Here is a 6,649-nt window from a genome sequence, read left to right on the forward strand (position 1 = left end):
ATTTATTTTGACTAGTTTACTAATTTTTTCTTAAAAAATTGCCCAAAACTATTTTCAGATGGGTTTAAAGAATGTTGGCGAAAAATAGTAACTAAACAAAGACCAAATTCGGTAAAAACTTGAACAAAATGAATTAACATAAATTAATTAATGAACCTATTAATCTTAAAGGTGTATAATAATTAACTTAATAAACTATAAACCAACAAAATCAAGAATATAAGAATTAATTAACTAAACCAACTAGCCAACTATTAACTAAAAGTAAAATCTTTTTTAAAGACGATTTTTGAATATTCGTAAAATATGCCAATTATATACATAACATATATATCATCTAAAAGTCATAAAAAGAAATAAACTATTTTAAATAACCTATAAAAATACTTTTGAAATTTATAGAGTCAATTATTTCAAATCGTTTGGAAATTAAGAAACTCGATGATTGATTCATGTTATGGGGATCTAAAATTAAGTGTCAACAAAGGTATCTAAGTAAAAAATGATGTCAAGTTTAGGTGGTCACCGATGAGTGCCGCCCCTAACTTAGATTAATCAAAGAGATAAAGTGTGAAAGTTAGTCATTACTCAAAACCCAATTCCACCTACAAAGAGCTTTTACAGTATAGTACAATTGTTCACTATTTCAAAACTATCTAGAGTATCAAAATACAAAATAATAACATGGATAAAGCTAGAATGTTGATCTGAACGCAGATAGCGTACAATAGCTATGAAATAAATATAATCTTGTTAAAGTGAGAATTAGTATGACAAGGATACCTACTTTATGATATTATTCAAAAAGTTCGTGTAATTCTGCTAGGTAATAATAAAAAGTTTGTCAGTGAGATGATAAATTTGCTAAAATCGTATGAATATAATGGTGACATCTCTTAAGATATTATAGAGAACTTACAATCCTTAAACAAGGACATTAATTTTAAGAAAATTAGATAGAATAAGTTAAGTCAAAGAATTTATTTTTGAGATGTAACATTTTATAAACACGTCTTTAGAAAATAAATCACCTCAATAGCAATCTTTTGTCATTATCTACTAGTAGCACACAAACTTCACATGAACACTTGAACAACTCCTCTTCAATGGATATATTATCTTCTTGCATATGGACAACAACTTTCTTAACTTGTTGAATAAGGGACATTGGCTTAGAAAGGATTGAATATGTTTGGTTATTTGTGGTGAATTTTATCGATGATTGTTGATTCTTGGCCTTGATGCGAAATTTCTATGAGAAAGTTTGTATAAAATTAGGAAAAGCGATAATGATAAATACAAAGATGCATTAAGTAAATACAATTATGATCTTTTATATAGTGCCGCAAAATGAGGTATTTAACAATTTAATATATAGAGGAACAAATAGATATTTGAGGTACAAAATAGGTGAGAACAACAACATGCCCAGTGTGATCCCACAAGTGAGGCCTGGAGAGGGTAGAATGTACACAGACCTTACCACTACCACATATATAAAAGTATAGACGTTATTTTTGTTAGACCCTCAATAAATAGATGTGTGTGTGTGTGTGTGTGGTAAACTCTCTCCTTTGTAACCCTCTATATAGCAGTAAACGTTCATGTCAATCTAGAAACCCTTTTCATAACCCTTCTCAATCTCTACTCCAATTACTTACCCAAACATATCTAGAGGGGTATGCAGAATTTGCCATGTCACATTTTCTCAGAAAGTCATCTCAGCAAATCTTGTAGAATTAGAAATGGTGGATTTTATATCAATCTAGGAATATATTTGTTACATTCCTGCTACGCCTCAGTCAATTGTAGAACTAGGATCATTTGGATTTTATTTTAAAATAAGGAGCCTTCAAATGGAAGGATAGAATATCAGCATTTGTAGGTCATTTTATATCTTACCTTAGGACCAAAAAGGTGATCTCTAAATGGTATATCTATCCTCTCGTTCAGATTAAGTATTCAAACTCCAAAATCCCAACTCTTGAGTGAGTTCTAGTAGTAAATGAGTTTCCAAGAGTGTTCCAAGAAAATCTACCTAGAGTTCCTCCTAAAAGGGAAATCAACTTCAAAATTGATTTGCTTCTACATACCTAGCCTATTTCGATTAATCATTATATAATAACTCCAACTAAGCTTAAGGAATTTAAAATACATGTTATAGGACTTCTAGAAAAGGTCTTCATCAAACCTAGTATATCTCCATGAGGTGCTCCAATATTGTTCGTGAAAAAGAAGGACGATTCTTTGAGAATGTGCATTTACTATCGTCAATTGAACAAAATTAATGTCAAGAGCAAAAACCGTACCCAACATATTTATGACTTGTTCGACCAACTTTAGGGTGCTAATTTTTTTCGACGATAGACCTCAAATTAGTTGTCATCAGCTCAGAGTCAAAGATGGTGTCATTCCAAAGAGACTTTAGAACTCGGTATGGTCATTATGAAATTATAGTTATGTAAATGTGACTAACAAGTGCTCTTGGAGCTTTCATGGACTTGATGAAAAGTGTGCTCAAAAGTATCTGACTTGTTCATTATCGTAGTTACTATGATATCCTCATTTAATCTAGGAATGAGAAAGATCATGCAAATCATCTAAGAGTTGTTCTCCAAACCCTAAAGGATCGCCAATTATTCGCTAAGTTCAGCAAATTTTAATTTGGGATATAGTCAGTCGCTTTCCTTGGTCATCTAGTATCTCGCGAAGGAATCTGAGTTAATTCTCAGAAAATAGAGGTAGTAAAATAATGGCCCAGACCCACCTCTCAAAAAAATATTCTTGGGTTTGGATGGTTATTACAAAAAGATTCGTTGAAGGATTTTCATCCATAGCTTCCCCTTTGACCAAGTTAACTCTACAAAAACGTTAAGTTTTAGTGGTTAGATGAGTGTGAGAAAAGCTTCTCAAAACTGGAGACTAGGTTGACTACAGCTACGGTATGAACCCTACCAGATGGTTCAGACAGTTATGTGATTTATTGTTATGCATACAGGGTGGCCTAGGTTATGTGTTGATGCAACGAGGTAAGGTCATAGCCTTTGCTCCTAGAAAGCATAAAGTACAAGAGAAGAACTACCCGACTCATGACCTTGATCTAGTAGTCGTAGTTTTTTCCCTAAAATTTTTGAGACATTACTTGTATGGTATTCACATGGATGTGTTCAGATTATAAGAGCCTCTAGTATGTATTCACCCAAAAAAAGATGATTTTTCATCTAAGGAGGTGGCTTATATTCCTCAAGGACCAAGGTATAGATGTGTTTTACCATCCTTGTGAGGCCAATGTAGTAATGCATTCTCTCAGAAGAATGTCTATGGGTAGTGTAGCACTGTTGAGGAAGAAAAGAAGGAATTAGCCAATGAAGTTCACCGACTAACTCGCTTAGGATTTTACCTTATGAACTTATTCGATGATGGTGTGATAGTTCATAATCAGTTAGAATCTTTATTGGTAGCGGAGGTAAAGGAAAAACAAGATAATGATCCTACATTGCTTCATTTGAAAGGTGTAGTTCATCAGCAGAAATTTGAGGTTATCTACCAAGGGGGAGATAGTATACTTCGTTACCAGGGTCATTTATGAATTCTTGAGGTGGGTAAGTTGAGATAGCAGATCTGTACAGAAGCCCAGTACCGCGATCTGTGGGAAGTCTTTTGGTGGAATGGCATAAATATGGATATAAAAATTTTTGTGGCTAAATTTAATAATTGTCGAAGGTTAAGGTGGAACATTCCTTTATGGGAGAGGAATGTGATAAGAATTCCTTTATGGGAGTGGGAAGTGATATGCATTCCTTTATGGGACTGGAAGTGATAAGCATGGACTTCATTATGGGTTTACCTCGTACTCGCAGGTATCATGACTCTATTTGGATGGTAATAGATAGATTAACTAAGTTCACTAACTTCCTGGCTGTGAAGACTACAGATTCAACAAGGACTGTGCTAAACTCTACATTAATGAGATAGTTGTGTAGGCTGCATGGAGTTCCCATGGCTATAATCTCAAATAGAGGGGTCCTTACTTTACCTGTAAATCATTTCAGAAAGGTCTTGGTACTCAGGTAAATCTCAACACGACATTTCATCCACAAATGAATGGTCAGGTAGAGCGTACCATTCATACCTTAGATAAAATGTTGAGAGCTTGTTTGATCAATTTTAAGAGCAGTTGGGATGATCACCCACCTCTCATAGAGTTTGCCTATAATAATATTTTTTATTCCAGCATTCAGATGGCCCTTTATGAGGCATTATATGGGCGTAGATGCAGATCTATGGTTGGTTGTCTTGAAGTAGGGAAACAGCACTGATTGGGCCAGAATCAGTTTATGAGGCTATGGAAAAAGTTTAGCGCATCAGAGATAAACTAAAGACAGCCCAAAGTCATCAAAAGTCCTATGCAGATGTGAGGAGAAGGGACTTAGAGTTTGAGATTGATGATTGGGTTCTCCAGAAAGTGTCATTTATGAAGGGGGTGATGATATTTATTAACAAAAGAAAGCTCAGGCCAAGATATGTAGTTCCTTATAAGATCCTGAAAAGGGTTGATAAAGTGGCATATGAGATAGAGTTGCCAACAGAACTAGTCGGGATTCATCCAGTCTTGTACATATCCTTGTTGAAGAAGTGTATGGGTGATCCGTCATCCATAGTGACATTAAAAAGTGTGTCTATGAAGGATACACTAACATATAAAGAGGTTTCAGTTGAGATTTTTTATCGTCAGGTTTGTAAGTTGAGAAATGAAGAAGTCGTTTCAACGAAGATTTTGTGGAGGAGTCGGGCCATAGAGAAAGCAATTTCGAAAGAAGAAGCAGCCATGAAGGCCAAGTATCCTCATCTCTGTTCTTTTTATTGCATTTTAGCTTCAGATGATAATTTTTCTCTAGTCTCTTAGTTCACTGTTGATCAGTCTTAGTATCATCTTCTCGAATTTTTAGCATAATTGCATGTTCTTGGAACTCAGTTCAGTTAGATTTCAATTCAAGTACTTTGTGGCAGGGATTGCAACTCTTTCCCTCCTCATCCAGCTAGTTTAGACTTCATTCAATGACAAATGCTTCCAATGGAAATATAATGTAACAACCTGGATTCGAAAAACATTCAAACTTTCAGAACTTACAGCGGATATGGACCAAACTATCTCACGACATTCTGAACCCAGCTCATGTACCGCTTCAATAGGCGAATACACCGACCTAGGTGCCATTGATGGAGGTCACCTACGTATCATAGGTAGGACCATGGACCGTAGGTGTGGCCCGTCGTTTGGCCACCTAGAATTTCAATAAGAACTTATCCAACGGCTGGCCTACGGACCATAGCTTGGACCATGGTCTATTGTTTAAGTTCCTGGTTCCCCCTCTCTAAAGCCAGATGATGAATTGAGAGGACGGACCATCTGTCGACCTAAGGTTCGTTGGTCAGGTCTGTCGGTCATCAAATTTTAGTTTGAATGTAGTTGAGTTTTTTCATAATTATTGTTTACCTAAACTACCACGTTTTGTTTAGCTTTAGCCTAGTATTCTTGTCAGACTTTACCCTAAGCGATTCGTTCACAAAAATTATTGAATCTTATAGCAAAAACAGAAGAAAGAGGCGCTAGTTTCTCAAGAACACACAAAAAGTTTTCTTCAATTCCACCCATGAAATCGAAGGAATTCTCCGTAAAATTTGTCACCATGTATGTGGGATTTCACTAGTGGGTTCCTTTCGTCCTATATGATTTTAGAACTCAGTAAAAATTTTGATTATCTATATCGATCTATCATGCTTCCGTAAAATTGTTGCTTAATCACTTGCATGAAACACATATTCAAGTTGTGTAGATTCGCTTAGTTCTTGAATTACCCTTTCCAAGTCTGTTAAATAGATAAAAATGCACTAGTTATCGAATGTTACATTGTCAATTCCTAAATATTGCATTCTCAGATTTGCATGTTGGAACATTGAGCTATCCAGTATTTTAGTTAAGTTGTGTCATACATTTTCAGTTGGGAGTACGCTTTACACTAAGTTGGACTAAGGTTCTGCATATCTTTGTATCCTAGAACTATGTGCCCCCTCGGGAGTATAAGTCCCCCTTAGTGGGCATCAAATTTAGTGATTATACCAATCATGCCTTTATACCCTTGGAAATATATATTGGGTCCTCTCAATGGGCATTTACATCAGACTTACGTGGTTTTTATGTCCGTTAATAGTAGCTCAAACAGTCAGAGTCTAGTGCATTTGACCCCAGTTTTAAGTTATGCTTTAGTATTTAGTCTCAGCATGTCATGTTGATTAACAGTATTAATCATTACATTCAGTTCAATTTATTTCTAAATATTTCAATATTTACATTATGTTCAGTCTTTGTTCAATTTTCATATTTTTCAGTTACATTTTATATCCTGCATTCTCAATATATTCCAAGTACTTATGCATACTCTGCGCTATATCCTTTCATGATGTAGGTTCAGGTCCTTTGCATTCAGATCGCACCTAGATCTATTTCGGATCCATACTCAACAACATCAGTGGTGAGCACTAATACTTCGAGGACAATAAGCATGTTTTCCATTTCAGTCTTTTAATTTTGGTTCCAATATTTTGCTAGACTTAGTTGGGGTATGTCCAGCAACTCCAGTCAATAAAG

This window comes from Solanum lycopersicum, chromosome 7, assembly GCF_036512215.1.
Source record: "Solanum lycopersicum chromosome 7, SLM_r2.1".
Classification (NCBI taxonomy): Eukaryota; Viridiplantae; Streptophyta; class Magnoliopsida; order Solanales; family Solanaceae; genus Solanum; species Solanum lycopersicum.